Source organism: Coenobita brevimanus, chromosome 13 (genome assembly GCF_032717465.1).
Source record: "Coenobita brevimanus isolate Jiangsu-jjx chromosome 13, ASM3271746v2, whole genome shotgun sequence".
In the NCBI taxonomy this organism is placed as follows: domain Eukaryota; kingdom Metazoa; phylum Arthropoda; class Malacostraca; order Decapoda; family Coenobitidae; genus Coenobita; species Coenobita brevimanus.
The window spans coordinates 52,279,967-52,287,466 of NC_136966.1; the positions used below are offsets into that span (position 1 = coordinate 52,279,967).

The following is a 7,500-nucleotide window of genomic DNA, read 5'->3' on the forward strand; positions in this document are numbered from 1 at the left end:
GCTTGACAAAAACTGGGGCGAAACTAAGGTAAAAGGATCATAGTTAAACGTTCATTGAAGGGTATACTCATATAACCTCATCAGTTAGGAAAGTCAGTGCTGAGCCGAATAATATTATCAAAGGGTAGCAAGAACAGAATGCAAAAGTCGTCTTGTACTGGTAGTAGTGGTTGTCGCCCCAGCCTCTTCTTAACGTGAAACCGGTAGACTACAGGCTGAAGCGGCCCTTGTCTTCTAGTTCACTGTCCTCCTTTCGGGGGATTGGGAGGGAGGTGAGGGACGTTTGCGTAACCAAGCAGCTAAGTCGGCTGGTAAATCTGTCACCACAAGAAAGCATCCCTCTCAAGCCCTGTGTCGTCGTACTGAAAGGATTATAAAAAGAAAGCCGGAATGGCAGGATAGCCTCAGCCTGTATATGCGTATTTAAAAGACCGATTTTTATTTCGGCTCACAGTGGTTTTCTTTCATCGTAAAGTATGGTTGTGTCTGATAATAAAAACTGCTGCCAGAAAGATATGCAACAATAGCACAGGTGAATGCAAAGCGTCAGGAAGAAAAGTCTCAATTGGGGGGGTAGCAGGAATAATAGGCGCTGAAGATGGACGCTTTCATGTGGTGTCCTAGGCGTGGCCAAGTATCTCAACTGCCTGGTTCTGCAAAGTCCCTTCAACTACTTCCCTATCCCCCGAAAGGAGGATAATTGACATAAGGCGAACGGTAACTTAGTCTGCTGTCCACCAGGTCCACGTTTCAAATAAGCTTTGGGCCACAACAACAACAACAACAGTAAAATGCAAACGTCGTCATTTTACTACTATACCTTTTTTACTTTAAATTGGCCTAAAATTGCCATCTCTCCATCTTGAATGTTAAGTTGTAACAGTAGAGTAACACTAGAATATGATGCAAGTCACGAAGCAAAGCTGTGAAAAGGACGTAGAGCAGTAGTATTGTCATTTTCTCCCAGTGAGCTACATAAAATAAGCTCCAAAAGGACGAAAATCAAGGCAAGTTGGTGTAACAGAAGTATAGTAGTAGTAGTAGTAGTAGTTACAACCCCAGGCTCATCAGAATTTGACCTCAGTGGACTGCAGGCTGAAGTTACCCTTTTGCAGTCCACCATCCTCATTTTCGGGGATAGGAAGGGAACTGAGGGACGTTTGTTTGACCAGGCAGGGGAACCGCCCAGTCATATCATGCTACCACGTGATGGCGTCCCTGTCCTGCACGTGTCATCATACTAAATGGGGTAAAACGAGGATAGTACAGTAAGCTTATGAACCTTTTTTTTTCTTTCTTTCTTTCTTTTAAGAGCGATTGTTGACCCGGTTCAAAGCTATTTTTCTCCCGTATGACTGCTTGTGATATAAAATTTTTTCAGAAAGAAACTTAAAAATAACACCCTTGAATGCTGATTGTCACAAGGAAAAGTCACGCCAGATTTAGTTCACATTTTCAGGAGTCTTTCTTTGATAGTTTTTAAAAAGTTGAAAAGATGAAAGGCTGAGGCGAGAATAGATTAATAAAAAAAAAAAAAATCACTAAAAAAAAGAGAGAGAAGTTAAAACGACAAATCAAGAGGAAAAGACAAATATGGGAAACCAGGTATAAAGTAGATGAAAAAAATAGTAAAAATAAAAAAAAAGAAAAGTGTCCCTCAGTTGTATGAAGATATTTTTTTCCTCGTCTTTTTGAATACTCTTGAAATTTGAAGGCAGTGTGTCATAGAAACCAAGCCAAACGTGATTTCTTTTCTTGGATATTTTTTTTTTTAAAGCGCAGTCACATTTTATCTATCCGTCTGTCTATCTGTATATCTATCCGTCTTTGTATCTGTCTGTCTATCTGTCTATCAATCTATCTGTCTGTGTTGCTTGACGCCGCATCTTGTGAGCGGTGGCCCAGACAAAAGAACCTACAGGTATTTATGTCCCTGTTCAGCAACGATCTCTTCTTTCCTTGGCACACCTCTCTCTCTCTCTCTCTCTCTCTCTCTCTCTCTCTCTCTCTCTCTCTCTCTCTCTCTCTCTCTCGACTCCAGAGAAAGAAGAAAAGGAATAGAAAGATAAAAAGGTATTGGCTCACGTGGATGAAAGCTCTTTTATCTTTTTTTTTCCTCTTATTGAATACAAAATGATAAAGTTTTGTCACAGAAGCCGAACCAAAATTAATGCAATTCATCAGTTCCAGGAAACATGCATCATCTCACATATATACATTTTATCCTGGTGGAAAAAAAAAAAAAAGATTGCAACAGTTGGATGAAAGGATTTTATTTTCCCTCTTGTTGTTGAGAAATGATAAAGTTGTGCGCCCGCCATGCTGGGTCTGGCCGTAAATAACTCGTCCATTCAGAGCGCTTCAAACAAATCCTTGGTTTTTGTCGCGTGTAAATACTGCTGGGTGAAGGAGTGTGTGTGTGTGTGTGTGTGTGTGTGTGTGTGTGTCTATATACAGCTCAGGTGTTCCGGCTATTGCGAAAGAAGTTTTTAGACTGACTGTGTGGATCAGGCAGAAGGTATAATAGGTTACTGCTACAGATTATATATATATATATATATATATATATATATATATATATATATATATATATATATATATATATATATATATATATATACAAACTGGGTATGAAGCATTAGAGGAACGCCAGCCTAGTTTTGGCCTCTGTTTTATCAAGGAATTGTTATCCTTGTTAGTTATTCTTTTATTATGTACGAACATATATTCACAGAAATTAAAATCTCACAAGGATTAAAAGCTGTTCACAGCTTTGGCTCTGCTGTACACTTCCATATGACCTATTCCTGATTCTCTTAACGTAGTTGATTGTATCTGAATTCTACAAGGAAAAATATAAGATTTTTAATTTTTATCGGATTAGTTTTCTCTATTAGTTTATTGCATACCTGGAATATTTCTTTTTAATGGAGCACGAAAAATTAGAATATATCTAGGAAGAGAGAGAGAGAGAGAATCAATGTACACATTCAATTGGAGATGCCTGTACAGAGCGGTGCGCTCCTAAGGCCGCGTGTAAATACTGTTGTGTGAAGGAGTGTGTGTGTGTGTGTGTGTGTGTGTGTGTGTGTGTGTGTGTGTGTATCGTTGTATGCCTCCCTTGATGTGTGTGTGTGTGTGTGTGTGTGTGTGTGTGTGTGTGTGTGTGTGTGTGTGTGTGTGTGTGTGTATCGTTGTATGCCTCCCTTGATGTGTGTGTGTGTGTGTGTGTGTGTGTGTGTGTGTGTGTGTGTGTGTGTGTGTGTGTGTCGTTGTATGCCTCCCTTGGTGTGTGTGTGTGTGTGTGTGTGTGTGTGTGTCTTTGTTTGCCTTCCTTGTTTTGTGTGTGTGTGTGTGTGTGTGTGTGTGTGTGTGTATCGTTGTATGCCTTCCTTGATATGTGTGTGTGTGTGTGTGTGTGTGTGTGTGTGTGTGTGTGTGTATCGTTGTATGCCTTCCTTGATATGTGTGTGTGTGTGTGTGTGTGTGTGTGTGTGTGTGTGTGTGTGTGTGTGTGTGTGTGTGTGTGTGTGTGTGTGTGTGTGTGTGTCTGTATCGTTGTATGCCTCCCTTGATGTGTGTGTGTGTATCGTTGTATGCCTCCCTTGATGTGTGTATATGTATCGTTGTATGCCTCCCTTGATGTGTGTGTGTGTGTGTATCGTTGTATGTCTCCCTTGATATGTGTGTGTGTGTGTGTGTGTGTGTGTGTGTGTGTGTGTGTGTGTGTGTGTGTGTGTATCGTTGTATGCCTTTCTTGGTGTGTGTGTGTGTGTGTGTGTGTGTGTGTGTGTGTGTGTGTGTGTGTGTGTGTGTATCGTTGTATGCCTTCCTTGGTGTGTGTGTGTGTGTGTGTGTGTCGTTGTATGCCTTCCTTGATATGTGTGTGTGTGTGTGTGTGTGTGTGTGTGTGTGTGTGTGTGTGTGTGTGTAGGTGTTTTATCTGCTGTGAAGTCTGGATGCTGTGACCTCCAGACTCGGATCAGACCTCCTCGCGCCGGCAATGGCTGGCTTATGTCGTGTATTCATAAACATTCCTAAGTGTCGTATTCTCAGCTGTTAACCCTTTGAGCCCGGGGACGTCATTTTCATTCTATTTTTTCCATCTCTTGACGATTTTCTTCACTTTAAGGTAGACAGGGGTTAGATGTAGGCATAAAAATCCATTCAGTACGAGAGGTCTTGATTGAATTGAATATAATCGCCAGTTACCAGCAAGAAACTAACTAAAAGGAACTTCATTCGGATTTAAGAGGTCAAGGAAGCTCCCTATAACACCTACTCCTCAGTGATTTAGTTTACTTTTGATGACCACACTCCAGTTGCATATCGCTCGTCTTTCTAATATCAACTTAGCATACTTAAATAACACAAATCAGAATGTATTGGCCACTTGCAGAAATACCTGTTATGAAAGATATAATAAGAAATCCACCTAAGCCACCCTGAATACCGGCTTTTGGCTCGTATTCTCGTTAATTAAGGAAGCTCCCTAACACCTCTTCCTTAGCGGTTTGTTTTGGGATGTGGCTGGTTAATATCCTTTTGTAAGTTATTTGTGTAGAGTATGGCGATATTGGAAGATATATGTAACACAGAAGAGGACAGCAATGTGTAATAAGCAAAATAAATCGATTAAGAAAATGTGTTAGGGAGCTTCCTCAACTTCGAATCGCCAGGTGGTAGAAAGAAAAAAATAATGACGTCAATGTAGTGAAGTGATTGAGAATAGATAGTTTTGGATATGTCGTAATCCATGTGCATTAGCGATTCATTCTGCACATAACGCCTCAATAGCCTCCTGTGTGCTATTGATGCAAACTTTGTCGATATGAAAAGCGATATAAATAACACACGAGGCAACAATGAGGTGAAACAGGCAAAATGAATCGCAAAGGATGAGATGATACGAAGCCTCCTACGCCACCTATCATCATCATAATCATCATCATCATCATCATCAACATCATCATCAAGACGCTTTGCATCACGGTCAGCAAAATACAGAAGTCACCATCACCACCACCACCATCATTATCATCATCATCATCATCATCATCATCATCATCATTGCCATCATTATCATCCAGGTCTTTCTCACCACGGTTAGTAAAATGCAGAAATCATCATCGTCATCATCATCATCATCATCATCATCATCATCATCATTACTAGCATCATCAGGATCATCACCATTATTATCCATATTTTTACCACTGGTAGTAAAAAGTCAGAGTCTGGTATTCTGGAAATGTTTTCAGACTTTTCCGATTAAAACGCACACACACACACACACACACACACACACACACACACACACACACACACACACACACACACACACACACACACACACACACACACACACACACGTATCCTGGAAAACGCACAAAGGCTTTTCCAATTTAAAAAAAAAAAAAAAAAAAAAGTGATGAAAGCTATATAAGACACAAAACATTCACTGACCAAAATTTTTTCCGCTCTCTCTAACAAAGCAAATCTTTCCCATGAATCGGTGCCACGTTTGTTAGTTCATCAACCGGAATGTGTGTGTGTGTGTGTGTGTGTGTGTGTGTGTGTGTTCAATCCAATGGTGTATTTTTCTTTTTTTTTCTGTGTCTCCAGATTTTATTCAGCTCAAGAGAGAGAGTAATGAAGGGGTTAATGAATCGTCTGTCGCACCCTTCCTGTCTTTAAGTCTGTGCAGAGCTGAAGAAAATCGTCTGGGGATAGCAAGATTTTAATAAGGACGTCACCTGTCTGAAGGGGTTTATCTCAGGACCGACGATGTAGTTATTATTATTATTCTTTCTACTTCCAGACGATTTGATTTACCTTCAGATATTTTTTTCTCCAATTTAAGGATACAGCCTACATTAACTCCTTTACCATTTGAGGTGATGCTGAACAGGAGACGCCTTCACGTGGCAGCACCGATATAACCAATTGGTGGAGCTGCCCGGTCATCCAAACGCACTGCAACTTCCCAACTGTCCCCAGAAAAGATGATGGTGAACTACAGGAGAAGGGCGTGCTTAAGCCTGCAGTTCACCGGGTTCACGTTTCAGATGACCCTTGCCTTGGTTCACAAATACTAGAGGTCCTTCATAACCCTTTCAGCCCCAGGACATCCTGTTTATATTTATCCTGCCAGCTCCTGACGATTTTATTCAGCTTGGGACAGATTTTTCGACCTGGTGGGGTTTAGATGGATATATAGCTTTCAGTAACTCTTTAACAGAAATAAATCGTCTGAAGGTAGAAGTAAACATAAAATACTTGGTTTGAATGGGCAAAATTGAATAAAATCACGGGGAGGTTGCAAAGAGGATCAGAAAAACAAAATAGAAATGGGAGTGCAGAGCTTACATTCAGCGGACTGTGTGGCTCAGAGCGCTACACAGGGCTACACACTACTGGCTGTTATTATCGCCTGGCCAATAGTTCAGTGTGAAAAACAATGGCAGTGCACCCAATAGTAAGCGTCAGTGTCGGTATTGTTTATATGATTCCAGTTACCTATGTGTGTGTGTGTGTGTGTGTGTGTGTGTGTGTGAATATTATTTGCTTTCGTGCATACCTGTAATAAGTTGGTTGAGTTATTTCTCTCTCTTTCTCTCTCTCTCTCTCTCTCTCTCATTAAACTGGACATAGTTGCCACTGATGTATGCCTCTTTAAAGAAATATGAATAAAAATAAACCGTTTTTGAGCACTTCTTGTGCAGTTTTATATATATATATATAGATATATATATATATATATATATATATATATATATATATATATATATATATATAGATAGATAGATAGATAGATAGATGGATATAGATAGATAGATAGATAGATAGATAGATGGATAGATTGATAGATAGATAGATATAAAGCTAGCTCAGATATAGATATATAGATATAAAGTTAACTCCCTCAGTCCGAGAACTTCTCTTATGATGCAGTTCTACTTGACATCAAGCTATATTTTTCATTCTTGGACACAACTTTTAACTGAGGGGGTTGGTGGAGGTTGTATTTTCCCTTCAGTTCTAAAAGTCTCTCCGGAACTGAACTGAAACCGTCTGGAGATAAGAAAGAATAAAACTGTAATACTTCATCGTGGTGAGGAGGGTCAAGTAGTTTCCCTTTTTCTAACACTGGTCGATCCATGATTTTTAAGACAAGCTTCTTTCGTTTGCAGGTCAGTGGTGTATTGGTGCCGAGGAGTGAACAAGGGTGGTGGTGAAGAGAGGTAAGAGAGAGAGAGAGAGAGAGAGAGAGAGAGAGAGAGAGAGCATTTGTTGTAAGTACAGAATTTTCAATTACTTTGAGTGGTCTACTTTGCACGAACTGTCATAAATACTGTAAATGTGCTCGTGAGTGCCATTTATGTATTACTATAGAATTTATCAGTCTCCCTACTGTATTTATTGTTTTTGTGAAAGATGAATGCTTTTTTTTTTGTTTGTACAGTAGTTGCTGGTAGCACTTATTAAATTTATGGAAAG

At 39.9% G+C, this 7,500-nt stretch overlaps 1 protein-coding gene across 2 annotated transcripts in view; it reads left to right on the forward strand.

The window, feature by feature from the left end:
- The window catches only part of LOC145416391 (uncharacterized), a 140,301-nt gene that overhangs the window by 32,010 nt on the left and 100,791 nt on the right, over positions 1-7,500 (forward strand). The window lies entirely within an intron of this gene.